This window comes from Pteropus medius, unplaced genomic scaffold (genome assembly GCF_902729225.1).
Source record: "Pteropus medius unplaced genomic scaffold, Ma_sr-lr_union100, whole genome shotgun sequence".
NCBI lineage: Eukaryota > Metazoa > Chordata > Mammalia > Chiroptera > Pteropodidae > Pteropus > Pteropus medius.
The window spans coordinates 17565041-17587423 of record NW_024349801.1 but is presented as its reverse complement, the minus strand read 5'-3'; the positions used below and the strand labels follow the sequence as shown (position 1 = coordinate 17587423).

At 44.5% G+C, this 22383-nt stretch overlaps 1 long non-coding RNA gene across 20 annotated transcripts in view; it reads left to right on the top strand.

Moving 5' to 3' along the window:
* LOC120623021 (uncharacterized) overlaps positions 1–22383 on the top strand; it is a 560047-nt gene that overhangs the window by 267300 nt on the left and 270364 nt on the right. The gene's annotated exons all lie outside the window — the stretch shown is intronic.

The following is a 22383-nucleotide window of genomic DNA, read 5'->3' as shown; positions in this document are numbered from 1 at the left end:
AGGGAGGAGTCTCTCACGGTGAGAGTCCTGCTGAACAAGGCTGCGCGCTGACCCGGGAGAGCGGGCGGCTCCGTGCTCTTCACCACACTCCCTCGTCGGGCCAACGTGTGGAGTCCCCTGGGGCTGTGTTTTCTGAGAGGTGTCAGTGCCCCAGTCACATGTCGCACCGGGCGGTCACCTTCCTCACTGGTGCCATCTGGGGCCGGGTGAGTGGTATTGTGAATACTCTGGTCGTTTGCCGAGTTTGTCCAATTACCTCATTGTTTTTTTTTTCTCTAATTTAAATTCTTTTCCCTCTTTGTGTATCCCCCCCATTAAAAGGATAGCATGGTGTGATAGAAATATCTGTATTCACTCGTTTATTTGGCAACTGGTTTTTGGATCCTTCAGCAAATACTGGAAGATGGGTTTTGGAGAAAGGTGGACTTGTGTTTAATCCTCAATGTGTGCTGTCCAGGTAGGCAGAAGCCACGTCATGACGTACTTTGGATGTCACAGATGAGCCGAGTTTAACTTGTGAATGATGGGGACACTCTGTGAGCGTGGGGAAATTACACTCTTGGATTCTCAGTTTCTTTTTCTGCGCAATGGAGCTTTTGTATCAACTTGGCACAATGTTCGAGAGAAATCACTGTGAAAATATTAGGAGCCCAGTGCAGTGCCCGGAGTAGGGCTACGCCCACACCCGTTGGTTCCTCCTCCCTCAGACCCCCTGTACTTTGTAACTGTCAGGTGAATAGGCATGCTGGTTGCATAGCGGCGGCCAGTGGGGCTGCAGTTTTTGATATCGGCATGGCGGGCACCGTGTTCATGCTTGAAGGCAAGGGTCAGTTATTGCAGCTACAGGAGGCTGAGCGTCCAAGTAACCCAGCTGAGAAATGTGGACATTTTGGGGAGAGAAAGGCAGAGTTGTGTTCCAGCCAAGCTTATCTTGAAGAACTGAGCCCCATAGATGTGGACATTTTGATTGCAATAAGAAGAGAATTTTAGGGAGTTCATTTTAGACCACACTTATTCTGTTCCTGTCCGCAAAGCTCTAGCCTCTTCTCTGCCTAGTTTCGCTGGTCTGGAATGGGCCTGGTCTGGGGATATGGTGTGTTCTGCTTGGCCCCCGTATTTGCACAGTAATTCTTGATGCTGGGACTGAATCAGGTGTGAAATAGTATGTGATGCCTTACAATTCAGGAAACTGAAATTGCATTCTTCACACCAGATACATTTTCCAGATGGTCTAGGCCCATTCTGAGCTGGCAGCTTCCATTTCAGCATTTCTGGACCCGTAATATGATCATTGGATCTGAAGGGTGTATAAGTTTCCTGCCCTTACTTTGGCTCTGTGGGACGTCCCAGTTCTGCCTTGGCCTTGCCGGGCGTCTCAGCTCGGATATTATATCACCTGGCTTCACGTCATGTTTCTTCTCATACTGGTCATGCCGTTCGTTCAAACATAAGACACGCTGTGGTTCTGTGGAAGGAGCAAAGGGTTTTGAATGATGCCACCTGGGGCTGGCACCTGGCCTTCAACCTCTTTCTGAAGTCCAATGACATAATGCGTGTGCAAATGCCATTAAAAATCCGAAGAACCCTGTAGATATTACAGTTTATTTATTATTATCCTTCAGCTTATAGATCAACACCCACATTTAGAGGATAGGCTGCAAGATTGTCCCAGATTATTTGTTAAAACATTATTAATTTGTCAATTGGGAATAGGAATAAAAATGTTTATGCACTCATTACATACTATTAAAAACAGTATTTGGTTGTTCTGATCTGCTGAGCTAAAGGTGATAGAAACATTTTGAGAATCTATTTTCAGAGTTTTTTTCTTTTTGGGGGGTTTAGTTACATAAGCCAATGCATCATCCTCAGTGACTTTAATGGAGATTAAGTGAATGAAGTTCACCATATTGTCAATGTTAATGAAAAACATCGTTATATCTGCCAGACTCAATGCATGGGAAATGGTAGGAAAAGTTGATGATCTGGATTCAGAGCTGAAACAGCTCATTTCCCAAGGTTCCCTTTCTCCTTTGTCTCTGCCTCACCCACAACAGCACACACTGCGTCTGCACTGTATCTCCTCTCCTCAGGCATCGGCCACGGCTCCCCGTGGTCAGATGAGTTCTCCGGAGTCTGGATCTTCTCTCTCTCTGTGACATCCTTTCTTGCTTTCTCCCGCTCATGATCTATAGTCCAGCATTTTGCATTGTGTTCTCCTTGAGATTTATTGTCAACCCACATGTTAGTTTTTGTAACACCTGAGGTGCATGTCTGTCAGAGTGCTACCATCATGATACTCTGTGCCGTTCCTCCTCCAACAATGATCTACCTTCTAACCTTTACTCAGTGCCAGCCCCACTTTCTGCAGAGATTTTCCCTAAGTAGACTAGAGAGGAGGACCATGCCCTAAGGTAATACATTGTACAGACACATAGCCAGTCGGAACCTTCTCATAGAATGAGTTACCTTAGAAGATAATGAGGTCCTTGTGACTAATTCTGTTCCAACAGATCCCTGCTAGGGACAGTTGCCCCTCTTATGAACCTGCTTTGGTCACTATACACATACCTCGTATATCCTGTAGACTGTGATTGACCTGGGACATACTTGACTCTGTGTAATCCCATAGCTCTTATCAAAGTGTCTGCATGGAACATACCTTCACTAAAACTCACCAAGTGCATTAATATTATGGGTTCTCATGGATCTTCAGAGGCCCAGATCATTGAATCAGGAGAATTCCCAAAAGTTAGTAACCTAAGCTATCCCTCCCTTGCACTCATGAAGTAGGGCTAAAGCATGAGGGCAGTGATTAGGCGAGCTCTGCTTAGAATGGTGTATAAGTTTTCTGTTGCTGTAACAAGTTATCACAAACTTTGTGACTTACAACAACAGAAATGTATTATCTCACAGTTCGGTGGGTTGGAAGTCTGGCACAGACTCATAGGGCTAAAATCAAGGGTCAGCCTTCCTTTCTAGAGGCTGTAGAGGACAATCAGTTTCACTGCCTTTTCCAGCTTCTAGAGACTAGCCGTACTCTCAGCTCACGGTCTTCCTCCATCTTCAGAGCCAGCGGTGTTGCATCTCTCTGACCCTTCTCCTATCACCACATTTACCGTGACTCTCCCTTTTGCGTCCCTCCTCCATTTTTAAGGGCCCCTGTGATTATGCTGGGCTCTTCTGGATATTCCAGGAGAATATCCGTATTTTTAAGGTCAGTTTATTAGCAATCCGAATTCCGTCTGTAACTTTAGTCGCCCTTTGCTATACGATCTAACATATCCATGTATTTCAGGAATCAGGACATGGATATCTTTCGTGGAAGCAATTATTCTGCCTACCACAAATAGGGATTGGGACATATGGTACCCAAATCCACTTTTCCTTTACCCATAGTGAAAGCACTCATATATGCAAGAGATATCCACACTGAGGTCTAATCTACCGAGAAAATCTATTGAGAAAATAGGTCTAATCTATCAAGGGTTCATGATAGAACCCTTGACAAGTCACTCAACATACCAGCTGTCAACCAACCACTAAACAACATACATTTACTGATATCTGCCACATATTAGAGATTCCAAGGCAACTGTCTCTCACCATGGGGCCTAAGAGAAAAGGAGCTAAAGAGACACAGCACTGGGATGAAGGCTTCATAGAATATAGGGCACATCAGCTGACGCCTGAAAAAGTCAAAGGTGTTCACTGGACAAAGTAGGAGACGCGTTTCTGGGAGAGGGCACAGCATGTGCATAGCATAGAGGTGTAGACCAGCAGAGCATGTACAAGAACCAGCCAGTAGCTCTCTCTTTTGTCATCTTGGAGCCTGTGGGGCCTTCTGGGATCATGACTTCTTAAATGCCAATTATGTCTAAAAGAATGTGGATCAAGGGCATTTTTGCTGGCTCTAAGCAAGGTCTTCCAAACCAGAGGAAGCACACAGTTTGTCTTAAAACTGAAAGGACTTACGTCCGAGATAAAACTGAATTTTATTTAGGCAAAATACATGTTTATATGTGCAAAACAGTGAATCTTGAAGGCAAACTGAACAAAACCAGTGTAACCTAGGGGATAGGCAACACTTCCGTGGAACAATAGCATGGTTTGGGCCAAATGTCATACCAACCTTCTTTCTAAGGCCATTGGACACAGAATCCATGTGATGTTGTATCCCTTAAAGATTTAACTTGTTTAAAAGTCAGTAAAATTCTGGGGAATGAAAGTGGTCAGACTATTTGACCAGAGGTGGTTAGGAAACAGCTGATAGTGGAAAATAATAAGTAGATATGTATTACAGGCTGAATTGTGCCTCCTGAAATATGTCAAAGTCCTAACTCTTAGTACTGCAAAATGTGGCTGTATTTGGAGAGAAAGCCTATAAAGAGGTAATGAAGTTAAAATGAGGTCATTGGGGTAGGCCTACTCCACCGAAATTAGGACATAGTCACATGCACAGAGGATAGACCATATGAGGACACAGGAGAAGAGAGCCATTTACAAGCCAAGGAGGAAGACTTCAGAGGAAACCAACCCTGCCGACACTTTGATCTCGGACTGCTAGCCTCCAGAACTGAAAGGCGATACATTTCTGTTGGTTAAGACGCAAGTCTATGGTGCTTTGTTATAGCAGACCTAGAAAACTCATTGAGTAGATCATAAAAAACCCATAAAGTCATTGAATGCCACATGTACTGGATGCTGTGATGTAACACTCAGATCTCCTTTCAGGTCTATTGGCCTCATTCTTCTAGTTTCTGGGAATAATGCTGGCAGACAGCCCTCAGCCATCAGCTTCTTTCAAGAATTTGTCTTGCATGGAGTTGCCTTGTCCAATCAAGGTCATGCTCCCTTTCTCAGGGTAGCCTCTGTATTCAAGACTTGTCGACATGCAGGTATGAAGGCTTAGTCCCTTTGCCCAATTTGAGTAAACTCTGAAAGGTCATCTGGCTTTAGAATTTCCCTTGGGGTTGACTGAAGCTTTTGTTGGGACTGCATCACAGCTTCTCAGCTTCTGCTCAGTTTTGCTTCCTTCTCATCCTTTCCTTTCCATGTGGATCGATACCAAGTGTGGTCTGTAGTACATTCCTATAAACTGACTGTTGTCTCAGGGTCTACTTCTTGGAGAATACAACCTGTGATATCATAATAAAGGAATCGGACTTTATCTTGAAAGCATTGGACATTGAAGTATTATGTTGTGATTTGGTATGATTTGTAGTGTGGCTGGCTTGAAGGCTAAATTAAAGAGAGTCAGATTGGATGCAGGTATACCAGTTAGATAGGGGTAAGTAGGCCAAAGAGAAGATGATAGAGGCTTGATTGTCAATGGCAATTCTTCACCTAAGTCTTCTCTTAGAGTCTCTACCTGCTGGGAAGCTCAGAGCCATTCCAATATAAGGAATGCATTGTCTGGGCTTGACTGGCATTTATGGCTTGCTCACAGCATTGAAGGAAGCTCAAGTTTGGTCTGTTTTCCAGAATATGAGAGCCAATTAAGACCACAGGTGAATATATCATGGATGACTGATGAGGATTTAATGCTCCAGTATATACTCAAGGATTTACAGATGAATCAGAGGATAAAACATGCACTTTCTTCTTACCCCCTGCAAGTGTCTCATGAACTTAATCTGATTGGATGCAAAGTCTCATACACCATCCCTAACCACCTGGGCTCTCGCCTCACCTCTTGCTGTGATTAGCCCCTGAACATTTGCTAATGCAGTTGCCTCTGACGAGACCGTATTCCCTCTTGCTCCATAGCCTTTATTTACCTTATTCATCACTTGAGTCTCTTTTATGCATTTACTGCTTCCAAGATACCTTTACTGATGGTTCCCTCAGGCTGCGTTAGGTATATTTTTACAATATCTTTTTTTTTTTCTTTTCCCCAACTACTAGACCGTAAACTCCAGGGCAATAGAAACCGTGTCTTCTTAGGGATTTGGAGCAAAAGAAGCACTACATTCTTCTTCAGTTCAAAGTTTGACCAGTAAAGAATACATACATAAAGAACTGATTACTGAATGGGGATCCCTCTGTCTACTTTAATAATGGTTGCACCACACTCAATAACCATCAAATCTAGAGACTCTAGTAAACTGTGCGGGAGCTTGTGGCTTAGAGCTGGGGCCAAGTGGTATCTCCTACTTGTTATCCTATAGTTAAACTTTAGGATCTGCAAACTTGTGGAAACCACAAAAAATATAGCATGACTTGTAGAGTAGACCCCAAATTCCCAACCTTGTGAAACAGAACTGTGGGCCTGCTTTCATCAACCGTAGATGTCAATAGGGGAACAGAGAAGAGAGAGGGATGATGGTGCATTTGTCCCCTGAGAGAAGTCCTCCCCCGCTGGGTTTGCAGTAGAGAGGCTGGAAGGAGGAGGAGGACTCACAGAGCCAGAGCCTGGATGGGAAAGGAAAGAAGGGTCGTGTCTTTGAGACGGTATTTCTGCCCACTAGAAAAATGTAGCTCGTTGAATCTAAACTGACTAACTGGATTAGACATTCTTTCCACGGTGAGGGAGAAGTGAAAGATAGAAACTAGATTGAGTTCCCTATAAGGCACTTCCCTATATAGGGCAAGTGGATGGAAATGTGGCCTTATGAAGTGGAAACATGGGGGAAAGAGCACATATGGCTTTCCATCCAGGCCTCTTGATGTTCATGTCCCCAGAAACCAGTATGAAACGGCCCCAAAGTAGGTATCAGTTAGTGCTCACTGACAGAATGGGTGAATGGATAACTACATGGATAAGTAGTGACAGTTGCTGACAGATCTGTGGCTATGCACCTTTCCCCATTTCTCGTTAACTAATTGATGTCCTTGGGCCTGTGTAGTTTTGTAAATGTAACTCATTCTCAACTTTGCAGGCCTGTCACTAAAAGCCCCCACAGAATCTCTTGCAACCTCACCTCTAGCCACAGCCATCGTGAAGGTGCCTTGTTATCTAAAATGAGCTCCTGCTAGGGGGACTGTGGGATATGGCCAGAGTGAAGACTGGGTGCCTGGCGCCGCTGCTATCCCGGGCAGTCAGGGGCTCCTTGCCAATGTGACAGGGCGAGTTCCACTTGGAGTCAAGCAGCCTTGTTATCCGACAAGGTCGGCACAGTAGAGAAGGTAAATGCAGGGAGTAGATGGACACCAATGACAGGTAAGTGCAGTGCCATGGCTCCCTGTGCTTCATTCACTTGTGGTGGAATGGAAACTGGGTAGATGACCCGTGCAAGGACCAGGTAGCGACTGCCCAGGGATTATGGCCCCTTGGAGCAGGTGAGGATTCCAGACCCTACTCCCATCTCGGCACAGAACTAGAAAGGCTGGACAGGGTAATAGAGCATCCTATTGCCGGTCCACCCAGACAGGGACTTGAAGGGGGTCTTGGAAGGCAGCATCCCTCATGGAATCCACAGGATGTAGCTCACTTGTTGGTTGCTCTGAGTTGGCGGCTTGGATGTGAAGGGTGTCCTGGTTCCTCACATCGGGGGAGATGGACTCTTCATCATGTTGCAGTAGAGGCTGTGCTGTGCTTCTGAAGTCCCTTTGGAATGAGGACTTACTGTCTCAGCTGCTGGAGGACTGTCGGCAGACAACCTTGGGATCTGTCAACTTCTTTAAGGGTTTCAGAAAGCCACTCATCTGAGATTATACCCCTTCTTGGAGTGGCCCATCCAACACTGAACATTCAACATGGGAGTACACAGTATTTTGGCTCAACTTAGAACAATGCCGAAGGGTCATTCTAACTTTCAAACGTCCCATGTGGTCAGCCATATATGGCATTGAGCTTGCAGTGCAAGTGAACATCTGTCTCTGCCCACATGCGTTTCCTTCCCTTCCCCAAGTTTTGATCTGAGGGGCACTCTTAATAAACATCTGAGATGTTCAAAATCTCAGTGTTTGCTTCCTGGGCAGCATGACCTATGACTCTCCCCTTTGTATTGTGTATTCTAATCTGATTTGGGAAGAGCCAGGAGTGAGTTTAGGTTGATCACGAAGGGGTAGTTCTGGGAGTGGTAGGAGGAGGGCCGGGCTTACCTAAGATTGGATCTAAAGTAGCTGTTCCCCGTCAGCATTTGTTTAGTGGTTGATGGTGCTAGTGCCATCTTATTCCAGTGATGTTCCTGAGGGATGCCGTAATGTGGAAAAGGATGATGGTGGTAATCCAGAAGCGGATGGCTGGTGTTACCTGGACAGCGTGACCTGTTGGACCGTGAGTCTCCTCTGAGGAAAATTCTATCTCAGACAATCAGATGGTCCATCAGTCAGGTATTTCTTAAGCACTTTCTGATGAAGTTTGGAAAGTTGCACAACTGATTCTGAAAATTACAAATATAATTTTCATGGTTACAACCTTAGTGTGGCCTAGAATATACAAAGTATGAGTTTGAATCAAACCCCATTCGGAGAGGAGGGAAGCAAACTGGAGAGACCGTTATGAGTCCAGGGTTGAAGTCCTTCTTTTCCGGGTTCTGTCTTGGGTAAATTCCTTTCCTCTGAGTCCATGAATCTGCACGGTGGAGCGTAAAACTACTATTTCTCAGATTTGTCATAGAAACTGAAAAAAACATCTTCTTTTTTCCTGCCTCCATCCCACACAGCCTCTGGGGGGTCGCACTCCTCATATATTAGTTTCCTAGAAATAAGTAATTCTTTGAGCACTTATGTATACCCAGTACTGTGCTGAGAACTGGGAAAATGGAAAACAGAAAAACACAAGTCTACCCTTGAATAGCTTTCAGCTTCCTGTGGGAGGCAGACACAAAAATGGCTTATGATTAGGAAACTGAAGAGTGCCTATGAATGGCTCAAGCCCCCAGCCACCCTTTTACCGCAAGGGCCCCATTAAGGTGTATATATGGCATACATACAAGGGAAGGAAGCAAAAGGCCACAGAGTAACACGGTTTTGTCAACTGAGTAGAGAGAAGACCCAGGAAGCCAGACCAAGCCCTGCTGAGCTCCCCTATTTCCTAATATACTAAAGATTCACATAAAAGCAAGCTTTGGAGTCTGCTTTGTCCCAGCATCCCCCATGCCCAAAGCCATGTCTCAGATTTCTCTCTCTCTGGACACAAGGTGCCCACAGGCAATTGCAAGCCATTCGTGCTACTGGAAATTGAAGGCAGCAGAGCATTAAGAGATGAGACTGAACTCCCAGGCAGGTCCCAGTTCACCAGGCGCACAGTGATATCTGTAGAGTTTCTCATAGTCCTGAGAACAAGTAATTTAAACCTGTATGTTCATCGAAATTGCTTGGGGAGCCTTAAAAGAGGTAGCTGCATGGGCTAGTGCCTAGACAGTGGTTCTCGGGTGGAGAGCAGTGAGAGGTGGTTGGCAGAGCCACAGGAAAGTCAGGGCTGTAGGTCCACCAACTCTTGTGTGTGGACTTGAGAGAATGGTGGTATTTGGATGTCACATAACTGGCCGTCTAAGCCCATTGGAATCAGGTAGACTAAGGTTGCCAGTGATGGGAATTCCTTGAAGCCATGTAGGAATAAGCTTTTCATGAGAGACCGGCATCTTTCCCTAATCCTTACACTGACTTCGCTTTAAAGGTATTAGGACAAAGTAGGAAAACATTAAAATGTTCAGATAAATCCAGTAATGAGGACTCACTTCCTCGAGATCACGGGTCCCATTTTGTGATCATTCTGACTGTTAGAAAGGCTTCCTCCTCCCCGCCGTTCTACCCATTGGTTCCTGTTCTGTCCCTCAGCCCTGGTGGAGTGAGCCAGAATCTGTGATGCTTGAGGCTTGTTTTAACTGAAATTAGTAATCAATAAAACCTATGGTCGATAGGCACAGGGCAAAATAAATAGTCATATGAAGATGACAAACCCTAATTTAATGAGAGTGATTCATCACTTTAAGCAAAGTGCTATTGGCCCCAGATATCGGATTCAGATCCTTTAGCAGGGGGGTGGAGCTGCATGGGGAAAGGAAGAGTGGGAATATTTGTGGGCCCTCAGGTGCCTTAGTTCTGCTGATGCCCCTGCACATGAAAAATTGGCCTCTTAGTAGCACACCTGTCACTGAGCAACATTTATAGGTTACATTTGGATGAAAAATGATCAGCATAAATACATTTAATGTCCAGAAATACAAGCACTGATTATACAGTGGAGAAAGTACTAGGAAACTCATTAAGAAATATGTTTTTGTCTTTGCATTGGCCTAAGCATCACAATTAGCATCCACACCCCCACAAAATGCAGATACAGTTGTAAAATGAATTTGGAAAATTGAGTCCCTCAAGCTTTCCTGTTCCCATGCCAACTATGTACGTTTGAGGTCACTTGGATCTTGATTGCATGAAAAATAATTCATGTTCTAGCACTTCCATAGCTTCCTAAAACACATGTGGCTGATACTTTGTGCTTTATGTGTGAAAAATGAGGCTTTATGATTTAAACCACTTTTGTAGGACATTTTGTTACTTGCAAATGAAAGCATCTGTGCTCTTCTTCCAGACACGGCCTTTTGTGGGATCTCCCGCTCAGCAGATCTTTCCTTTTTTGCCTGTTCAAGGTCTCAGCTTGCACACCTACTCATCCTACTTCGTCCCAAGCCACCACCCTCTTCTTTTTATCCCGAACTTACCAGGTTGACTTGCACACTTGCATCCTTGGCCTTCTAATTGCTCACCGCTTCTCCTCTTGTAATATGACCCCCATCTCTATTGGAACTGCTCTTGAAAAATCTTTAGAAAGGCCCAAGTTCCCAAACCCAAAAGATCCATGCCAGTTCCCCTAATCTAGCGTTCTTCTCTTGCCCTCCTTTCCCCCGATTTTTTCCTTCTGTGGCATTCACGAATGCTTCAGGCCGTGCACCACGGCTAAGCTCTTTCCTTTCTCCCTCCTTCACTCGGTTAAAAGTAAGCTTCCTCTGACAATCTTTGGTCTTCTTCTCTTTCTCTATTCATTTCCTTTGTTGATCTCATCTCTGGGTTTCAAGAAAGACCTTCATGTGGGTGATCTCTTTATCTCCATACCAAGTCCTTTAGAAGTAGGGGTCTCACAGTCCCAACCTGCATTTCTAGGTGTACCTCAAATACAGTATGTTTGAAACCAAACTCTTTGCTTTCTCTCAGAGCCTATTTTTTTAGGGCCTGATAATGGGGCTCAGGCCTGGTTTCTGGGTCCAAGTCTACAGTATGCATCTCAGTTTTGCCACCAAATTCGTTTACAAGCCAGAGAGTCCTGTCGCTAGGCCCTACAGTGTCAGATTAAGGCAGAAGTCTGGCTGTCTGGATGCTGGGCGCTCTGGGTGGTCTTGTGTCCTACGATGGAATAAGGAGTGATGGAGAGATTGGGAAACAAGCAGGCCCTGAATCCTGACTTGCTCATTATGTGTATCACCTCTCTCCTCCTCTCACAAAAGTACAGAGTCTGTGCAGGCAAGGGTGTTTTCTCCGCTTCGCTGCTTAATCCCCAGCACCCGGAACAGTGCTCAGTGAGCGTGCAGCATACTTTTGTTGAATTAATATATTGAATTTTTAATATAAATTATCATCAGATTCAAATATAGAAATAAATTCTGGCAACTTGAGGTTCTTGGATGGTTAAATTTGAGGTTTTCTCTTTTAACCCTTTGGTCCTAGGCCATCACTGAGGCAAGCATCAGGAATGAGAGGGGTGGATGGGCATGGCTTCTTCAGTGAAGAAGCTTCTAAATAGCCTCTGGTCAAATAATATGGGAAAAACCTCAAAATATGCATGTCAAGTATAAACACCGTGAAGCCATCATCAGGAACTTTTTTTTTTTTTTTTTAAATCAATCTGAGCTTTCTTTTTCCTTGGTGTTAAGTAAAGATGAAAAACACGTACAACCCATAGAAGGATGGGACCAGGGACTTGAAAAGCTTTGTGCGTTTCATGACACCTTGAAATCACTTCTAACTTCTCTTCCCTTGTCAAAACTGCATTTGCGTATGTTTTGGAGAAAATGGTTTTTGTGGGAAAAGCGTAAGTCCAGTGACACCTGAGTTACCTAGATGTTGCCTGTCCTTGGTGCTTGGGCACACTGCTGAGACCACAGGCTGGCAGCTGAAAAGGTATTAATGAACCTTTTGAAAAGTTCATGCACAATAAAGTACCATGTGGGATGGCAAACCCAATGAGTCCCCCTGGGTTTGGGGTTCTCAGGAAGCTTTTGGGGTGTGCTATCCTGTTCTTCTACTTAGGCCCAGACTCTTTATGGAACTAGTTTGATTTGTGCTCGTAGTGTTCCCTGAAGATTTTCCTTTACTTCATGAAGACATGGGGACTGACTGAGGCCGTCTGGATGCTCATGAAGGCATGTTCTGGATAGGGGTTTCGATGTCACTCTAAGCCCTCAATGATAGGTGACTTGCATAGTAGTTCTGATCTTCATTCCTGGCCTTCACAGGGCAATTGGTAAAACCTTTAGGCAGCCATGGTTCTGGTCTCTTCTCTGGACTGGTCAGGTCCTCTCTACCGCTCCACCCTTTTCTAATTTCCCGATTCTCTTTCTCCCCATGCTTCATGTTGAAACGTCGCTTATCTTGGGTAATCCCCAGACTTTCTGTCTGCAATTATGCAAAAAAACACAAAGCTTCGTCTTTGTTGACAGTAACTGGGTCAAATAATTTCAAGGCTATTAGTAGACACCCCAAACTGCAGTGTGTACCCATTCCCTTTTGCCACATCAGTGAATGAGAGTAGCTGTCTCACCACAGCCTTGCCAGCTTTGAGTGTTATTTTTTATTAGTCTTTACCAAATTAAAAGACAACAATTACTGGTTCAGTTTTATTTCTTTAATTATCCAAGAGATTGAGCAATTTTTCATAAGTTGATTGGTCATTTGCATTTCTTCTTTGGAATTTCTCTTTAACCCTATGAATTAATGTTTTTAGTGTTCCCGGATGAACACATAAATCAAAACAGCCAACAGTCAACCCACATTAGTATATTTGTGCTGCATTGCAACTGCATATCATTTTCTTCTTTGTTCACCATGTGCAGAATTCAGCCTGGACTGAAAACTCAACAGGAGTTTGCAGATGGAATACCTCCTATTATTTTATTCAAACATGTATGTATTTGGTGTATGTAAGTGTGTATATGCACATATATGTATAAATATTCAATATATATCTGTATTCAATGTAAAGTGTGTGTCAGACTTTAATGGAGAAGATTAGGTGCTATAGCTTTACTCAGAGTATTTTCTTTCTTTCTTTTTATTAAGTTTATTGGGGTAACATTGGTTAATTCAATTATATAATTTTCAAGTGTACATTATAATTTTACATCTGTATACTCTATTGTGTGTTTGCCACCCAAAGTCCAGTTTCCTTCAGCTACTATATATTCGATCCCCTTTACCCACTTCACCCTCCCCTCTATCCCCCTATATTTGACTCTCTTTACTTCGTCTACCTCCTCCCTCTTCCCCCACCCCACTAGTAACCACTACTTTATAGTCCTCTGGTAACCACTAGTCTATAGTCCACGTCCATGAGTCTCTGTTTGTCCTGCTCATTTGTTGCTTTTAGGTTTATATCCCACATATAAGTGATGTCATGTGATTTTCAACTTTTTCTGTCTGGCTTATTTCACTTAGCATGATTATCTTGAGGTCTATCCATATTGTAGCAAATAGCAGTATTTCATGGTGTTTAATGGACTATTTCTCCACGTGGGCATTAATGGAAATATATTCTACTTTTTTTCCAGAAAGAAGATTTATTATATATAACGGTCTCTCTTTATCCTGTTGCAAAGAAAGTTCTTTTTTTTTGGTTTCCAGTAGGTGGCGTCTAAGCCTCTCGGATCCCTGCTTTATATAAAGCTTTAAAAATACCTTTTAATTTCCTGATAGATATTTAATCACGCTTGCTACCCCCATTTTCAGTCCCTGTCAGTGTCAGCGACAGTCTCGGCAGCGTTTGCTCAGATTCCTCTGAGGCTCCGCGGTGATCCGTCTCAGAGGGTATGGGGGGAGGGGCCCTCCGGGTCGAGGGTTGGGCACTGCAGCTCAGTCTTGGTTTTGCAGCCTCCGTCAGTAAAAATCAACTGTTGTTTCTCTACCGGCCGCTTCTCTGCTTTCTGCCCTGATGACCGGGCCCTGCCCCCTGCTGCGTGGAGCTCACAGCTCTCCCAGGCAGGGCTGTTCAGGGAACTCGCCACACCTTCTCCGCTTCCCCTCCTCCTACAGGGAGCTCTGGCAGCTGCAGCTTCTTTATTTCTCCCAGTCCACCGCCCGACACCCGGAGTTCTGACCTGTGGTAGCTCTTATGCGCTGATCCCATGCTTAGACGTGCTGGTGTGCAGTTTGGGCGTTTTTTTGTTGAGTTTTAGATGTTCAGCTTATTGTTGTTTCAAGGGGAGACATCTGGGGACGTCTCTCACTCCGCCACGTTTCCAAAGATAGTAAGAGTATTTTCAAGTTGAGCCAGTATGAGAGCCTGTGAGTCAAAAAGTATTTTTATAATTTCTTCATAACCCCCTGAAAATTAGCCTCTGGATTCAACGTAGTAGAGAATGGCCTGGTCATTAATGGTAACCCCTGGCGCGCTTCTAATTATGTGTTGGAAAGCCCTCTGGTCTCCGCGCCCTCAGCCAGCCACTTCCCCCGTCAGATGAAAGGGTAGGAGCCAGTACTTTGGTGTTTAAGTGATGTGTCTCTGTGAGTTTCTTCACTATCTATAATGCTACCTTTATGCCACTTCCTGGTGGGTTTTCTCAGCTAAAAAACGAGTATGTGACGAGCACTCTTTCTTCCATAGACATTAACGCCTGTTCTGGGGTGTGCACGTGTAGGCCTGTCCCGGGCAAGGCGGGGTCCTCTGGAAGCAGCCAGGGCTCCGGACACGGGTCCTCTGGGAAGACTTCCTACCTGGGCTTTGTAGGAAGGCAGCGGGACCTGTGGAGGATTTACGAGGCACACATTGTGGTGGCAACACTGCTGTGTTTGTCAGGCCGCAGAGCCGGGAGACTAGGAGTAGAGGGAAATGCAAATCTATTTTACGGTAAAAACGACTTATTCAGTAAACCAAGTTTATTAAAGTGCTCACAAGGTTGATGTTTAATGCTCTTCCTCCACCCACCCTACCTCCTGCCTCTTCTTTCCTGCTTTTACCCTTTTGCGGGCTTGTGTGCACACGCTCCCCACCCCGCCCCGTCTCTCTCACTTTCTCTTCTTCCTCTTTCTCTCACTTCATCTTTCTCTCTTTTCTTATTTGTTCCAGGAAGCACAGGTGGCAGCTGCCACAGAACAAGCTCATGTGCCTCTGGCCTTTGCATCCACAACTGGCCACAGGTGCCCACATGTGGTCAGAAGTTCTCTCCCTGCCCCAGTTTTTGAGTTAGCATTTCCTCTTAACCTGCACACTTGACTTGCACCCTCTGCTCCCTCCGTCCTCACTCGTTTATCCTGTCCCCAATTTACTCCAATATCATGTCATCCCCCGCCCCCCACTCCACCCTAGGATCTGGCATCAGCTTTCCTGCTAGGGACTAATAGAGACTTCTGTCTCAAGCTGTCCTTCTGGGGACTGACACCTATTGGTCTCCTCTCTGGCTAGCAGACCTTGGTCTTGCATTCCGGACCTGGCTTTCCATACTTCATACTTCTAGGTTCAGCTTATTCATTGGTCCTGGTAAGAGATGGCCAATCTTGGTTTCTGTCCTGTGGGGCCCATTCCAGGTCAACTATCTGCTTAGCCAAGGACATTAGTAACTATGTGCTTTTAGAAGGAGAAAGGTGATAGCCATTCAGGAAACAGTCATCATACCTTCCTGGATACTTACTATGTATTGAAGTTGGGCTACAGGCCAGGGCACCTCTCTGAACCATTGAGCCTGTGCTGGATTTGTGGCTCAGCTCCAAGGCCTGCACTGAAGAGGGGAACCCCAGAGAGGAGCCAAGTTATTAAAGACTTGTGAGAGGGTGGCCAAGTTATTAAAGACTTGTAAGCAAGGGTCATTAACCTTGCGCCTACAAGGCCTTTCTTTTCCTGTCTCTGTGTTCCATGGCTCCAGTGCAGGCCTGTTCAGTTGCACGCATCATCGGTGCTTGCTGAGTTGGTTAGTGAACAAACCATGTCATGAGCATAACAGTCGAAGGACTGGCGTTGTCCAACCAGTGGAAAAGGAAAACTGAGGGAATCTAATGGGATACTTGAAGCATTGTCATGTCAGTGTTTCATATAATCCCAAAGGCCCGAGCTGGGATTTAAGGGTAGCAATTATGGAGATACAGATTGCAACTCCATATCAGGAAATTATAGCTGTTTAACAAGGAAATGAGCTGAATCTCAGGCTGATGAACTCCTCGATGCTGGAGATATTCAAGTGTAAGATGTCACCTGAACTTCTAACTATTATGCTATGAAAGGGAATTTTTATGTGACCTTAATGATGCAATAATTAATTGGATGCCTGTTGTGTGCAAGAGACTTTATCAGGCTCTGTGAATGGAGAGACAATGGAGCTCATTATCTTCGAGAAGTGCTATAGCAGGCTCCTTAATTTGGTGGCCACTGTTAAATAGGAAAGGTCTACTGGACTCCCATTGTATAGATGGGGAAACTAAGGTCAGGAAAGCGAAGAGCCTTTCTCTAGGCATTGAGTGCCTGTGGCGTACCAGGCCCATGTGAAGGGCTTACTTGCATCTTCTCATTTAGTCTTCTCTTCAGCCCTGGGATGAAGATACGAGTATTTGAGGCTTCGATCCAGCCTCAAACCCCATTCATCAGTCAGACTCCCATTCTAGTGCTCTTTCTAGACACTAGAATTTCTATAATAATTCACAGAGATAAATTCTAAACATTCAGTCATGAAGTTACAGAGACTTGGAAGCTCAGGGCAGGGAGTGAGCAGGAGGCTTTAACTAGGTGGAGGCTGTCAGGAAAGGAATGGAATGCTTTCTGAGCCAGCTGTGAGCCAGGCAGAGCTTTAGTGACAGTGTCTGGTTTTATCTGGACAAGATCCACGAGAGTTAGATGTTTTTCTTGCCGGATTACAAATAATGGTTCTGCACGCAGCTCAGAGAGGTTAAATCACTTGGTTTACATCACACAGGTACTAAGACCCAAATATTCCTATTACCACCATTACCACTGTCACTATTATTCTTATTGCTACCACTAGTACTAGTACCAGTGCTATTACTACCATTACTATTGGTAGTATTATTGCTATGATTGTTGTTACTACTACTGCTACTACTACTACTACGATTACTAGTCACACTACCCTGGTTACTAGTCCTACTACTGTGATTACTCTTACGATTACTAGTGTTCTGACTACTGTTTGCTCCTCTTCCTCCTTCTAGCAATGATAAAGTCTTGAGTTGTTGCGTGCACATTCTGTATGAGATCCTGGACTATGGCCTTTCAAATCTCTCTTATTTCATTTTCCAAACTATCCAGTGAGATTTATAACTTAAGATACAGTTTCTACCCTAAAGCCGATGGTTTGCCCCACATTGCGGGGTAAAAGTAGGCATCCTTGATCTACGAAGAAATGCATAGGAGGTGGAAAGCAATGAACCATGAACTAGTTTCCTCAGGTCATAAAGCACACTCATGTGTTTGTCTTAAGTTTGAGATTTTTAAAAAGTTCAGCTTATATTCATTGGATTTTTTTGCTTAGGTTGGTCTCTCCAGAATTCAGGTTAGGTAAGGTCTCCAAAAAGGAGAATAAATAATGCTCCTGTCAGGAAGAAAGGCGGTACTGATTTTTGCCTGCTGCTCCCTAGTCAGGCTTTGTGTCACATGCTCTGTGGATGCTGTCTCTTAAATTCTCATGCTGCTCTGGGAGGAAGGCCCTGTCATCCCCATTTGACAGATCTGGAAGCTGAGGCTCAGCAAGGAAGGAGCTTGTCCAAGGTCACATCTCTAGCTGGGCATGAGCCTTCATGGGAACTGGGTGTTTCTGGCCCCTCCCACTTTAGCATGGGGCCTCAGTAGCAGAATTAAAATGTAAATCAAAATATAATTGGCTTTGTGTGCACAGTTTAGATAAGATTTACTTTTGAAGAATGACTTTGTGTTCTAACCCAGCAGGCCCAGCTTCACATGGCCCAATTGCACTTAATAACAGCTGGGGAGCAGGGCCATAAATATTGCAAACGATGCAGCTTGAACGAAACGCCCTATGAACCGTAATAAACCCCCCCGTGATTAATTCCAGAATGTGCTTTGTTCATATTAGACCTGCAGTGGCTTCCCTGATGAGATCAATACAGCGTGGCGGAGTGATCCTAATAGAAGTGGTATTATCTTTTAATCTCCAGGAAAATGCCAACTTCTCGAATCCGTCACCAGGCCACCTGCTTTATTTTCCTGGTGCAACCTTGAAGGCAGTTGTTTTCCCTGAAATGAAGATGCATTAGACTCTTTTCAAGGATTTATCAATAATAGGACCTGGTCCTTCTTTGCGGGGCCCACAGCTAAAAGGCGCATTTGTATGCGGAGAGTCAGAACTGGTCACAGTGACCTTTGCTGTCCTCTGCTATTTTCCCAGCAGACAAATGCCTCTGGAGAGTGAATGGTAAAGACAAATGTTCACGGGAGGGAGGAAAACAGAGGAAGACAGAGGGGAAGAAAAATAACACTGTCGATAAATAACCTCGGGAAGATTTCAGGAAGCCAGGCGTGTTTCCGGTTTAGGACTCCAGTGGCAGAACTGGACTTCATGGCCGTGAGCAGGCAGCCGTCACCTTTTCTGTGGCTTCTGCAGGTCTCCAGGGACTGGGGCATGGTGGAACTGGCTCTGTGCCTTAGTGGCAAATGAAATGTCTTTTCCCTGTAATGAGCATCCAGACAAGAAAGAAGACAAGTAACTCTTAGTCTCATGCTTGCAGGGGTGCTTGATGGTGGGGCCCATAGCAGGTAGGGGAGGTTTTGGATAGGGTTTGATGTCATTGTGGTGATTCCTCCTGGGGGAGGTAGAGGTAAGTGGGCCACACTTGTTGGAAGTAAAAATGAACCATCTCATCAGTGACGGTGCTGAGAAGCCTGAATTTTATCATCTCTGTCCAGCCAGCAGACAAATGAAGGGGGAACATGGAAGATCTTGTGGGGAAATATGAGGACCAAGGAGCATGTATGAGACTTTTCGCCTAATTTCATTAGCCAGAACTCAGTCATGTTGCCCCTTCTAAAAGCCAGGTGCTGGGAAGTGTCATCCACTCACGTGCCACAAAAGGAGGTGCGAACTTTTGAGCAACTAGCTTATCGCAGTTGTAGCATCTTCATGTATAAAATAGGGGTACAGACTACCCCTTATTGGGCCACAGCAGGGACTATAAGTAAATGAAAGGTATGAGAGCTTCTGACAAATAGTAGGTGCTAAATTAATGTTAATCCTGTCCCCTTGGTTTTGCCAGTTTCTCCCCTCATGGACTGGAGGCTGGAACCCGAGTCTGGGGCTCCCCTCCAGATCCATGGGGCTCGTTTCCTGGTGATTGGGCGCTGCCCTGTGGTGGAATGAAGATGGCCTGGCCTTGCTTGCGCAGGCCACTGGGGGCTGTTGGTGAGACTATCTACCTGCCCAGGGGCCCTTCCCTCCTGCTCTTGCCTCCTCCCCTTTACTTCACCCATTACCCTGAAGTGGGCCTGTGATCGGAGCCCACCAGGTAATACCTGACCCCTGTGTTTCAGCTTTGCCACAACTGGCTTGTTCCGGAGTCACATTGAACTGCCTTGTGTCCCATGCCCTAAACAAAGGTATTGACAGCATTGCATGGTGGGGGAAGGGAGGTACCTTTTGGCTTCTTCACTGATGATCTCATGATCTTAGGCAAATTTCACTTCATTGAGTTTCACTTGGATTATCTGAATTCTGTAAAAAGAGCAACTGACATACAGACTTTTAGGAGAACAGTCATGGTTGAGTCATGTGAAATGCAGGACAGTGTGTCTCAGAAGGTGGCTGATGGCCCTCATGCTGGTATTCCTCATTTTCCCTGCCTTGGAAGTCAGGGTGCTTGTGAGGGTGATCTAGCGGCACAGTTGATAAAGTGGGGTTGGGGACTGTACCCATAGTGCGCTGTGCTCCAGGGCATTAGTGAAGATGGGGGATCCTAGCACTTTCTCCTGCCCTTTCCTCTGGAGCTCCGCTGAGGTCATGCACGCCTTTGCCAGTAAGTCCAGACGAGAGGGTTGCCGTAGTAGCCCTGAGCCTAAGAAATCCAAGTTCTCATCCAAGCACAGAACCGAGGGGAGCTTTTAGTTTCCAGGATGTTACTTCTCCAAACCAATGCTCTGCACCCTACAGAGCTTTTAGCACCAGGCAGATGGATTCTGAATAAACTCATCAGAGATAAAGGCAAACAGGACAGGTGAGAACAGTGGTGGGCTGGAGGGGGTGGGTGTAGATTCTCCCCTTGTGATATAGCTCCTTTCTGTTGTACCTTGGGCCATCTGTTCTTCCTTTACTGAGGTGCTTACGCTTTTACGGCGCCTTGAGTTTAGGATGGCACTCGGAAAGGAGGCCAGAGCTGTGCTGACGGGGGAACCCCAGCACATCTCCCATCCCGTGCCGGTTGAGGACTTGCCTGCCTTGACGCCTTGGCTCCGCTGTTCACCAAGCCACGTGCCCTGCTCATCTAGCCTCATTCTACCTTTTCCAAGATCTTATGGAAATGTCACACTTCTCAGGAAGTCTGATGGTCCTGAGTCAGGGAAGATTGCTCCTTTCTGCAAACACACATGTATCTTTCTCTTGTCTACCTCGTGGCAGTTCTTATATTCCCTCATAGATATGTTAGTGCACAACTTCTCCCTTTAGCTAAACATGGAATAATTATAATTATGACATTAATAACAGCTAGCTTTTATCGACTGATCTCTAGGTGCCAGGAAATGTACTGGTGTTGTCGTAGTTCATCCTCATAATGACCCTTGGGAAAAGGCATCATGAGAATCACCAAGTTACGGATGAGGAAACTGAGTCCTGCATAGGTTAAGAAACTTGTCGAAGGTCTTCCAGCCAGCGAATAGTGGTTCCAAGATTTACTCCAAACTCCTATGACCTCCCAGTCTATGTTCTTGACTACTTCAGTTTGTCTTCAGTTTGACTATATTGTTAAGATCTTTTAGATAACCAATTTGGCTACAGCATCTCACGTAGAGCATACAGAAGAGAGGGTGGGCCTGGAGTCAAAAATATGCATTTGGCATAACCGTCTTGACTTGAGGATCTTGGACAGTCTACTTGAACTCTTTGTTCCTCCTCTGTTCTTCTATAGTATATAGAGAACTGTATGCACTGCAGGGTTAGCTATGGTGAGGCTTAACTGAGGTATCAGGTATGTAAGGCCACTCCAACAGCGTCCCATAGGTCACAGTATTAGTTAATTATCAAACACTTGCCCTGAGCCACATGCTTTCTGTGATTTATATGGATTAACTCATTTAACTCCTCATAAAAACCCAGTGACTGGAGTGGCTATACTAATATGAGATGAAGTAGCTTTTTACACAAACAGTGTTACTAGATTAAGAGGAGCATTTCATAATGACACAAAGATCAATCTATCAGAAATCCACAACAAATATAAACATGTACTCTCCCAAAAACAGACCCTCAAAATGCATGAAGCAAAGGCTAATAGAATTGAAAGGAGAAACAAACAATTCAAAAATAAAAGTTGGAGATGTCAGTACCCCTACTAAGAAAAAAACAGAAGGCTCAAATTACTAAAATCAGAAACAAAAGAAGGGATATTACTACTGACCTTACAGAAATTTTTAAAAATACACAAAATATGAACAACTATATGCCAACCAATCAGGAAATAGAAGATTTAAACACTATATACAAATTAGACCTAAAAGGCATTTATAGACCACTCCATGCAACAACAGCAGAATGTATTCTTCTCAAGTGCACATGGATCTGTAGAATTTACCATATTCTAAACCATAAAGCAAGCTTTAATAAGTATAAAAAGGATTGAAATTGTTCAGAGTATGACCTTTGGTCACAATGGAATGCAATTGGAAATTAATAACAAAGCAATTTAGGAATTCACAAATATATGGAAATTAAACAAGATACTACTAAATAACCAGTAAGTCATAGAAGGAGTCACAAGGAAAATTAGAAAATATTTTGAAATGAATGAAAATGAAGACACAACATACCAAAACTTATGTGATACAGCTAAATCTACTTAGAGGGAAATTTACATCTGTAAATACTTATATTTTTTAAAAAAGGTCTCAGCAACCTAAACTTCCACCTTAAGGCACTGAAAATAGAAGAAGAAACCCAAAACAAGAAGAAGGAAGGAACTTATAAAGATTAGAGTGGAAATGAATTCAATAGTGAATAAAAAAACAGTAGAGAAAAATCAATGAAACCAAATGTTGGTTCTCCAAAAATATCTACAAAA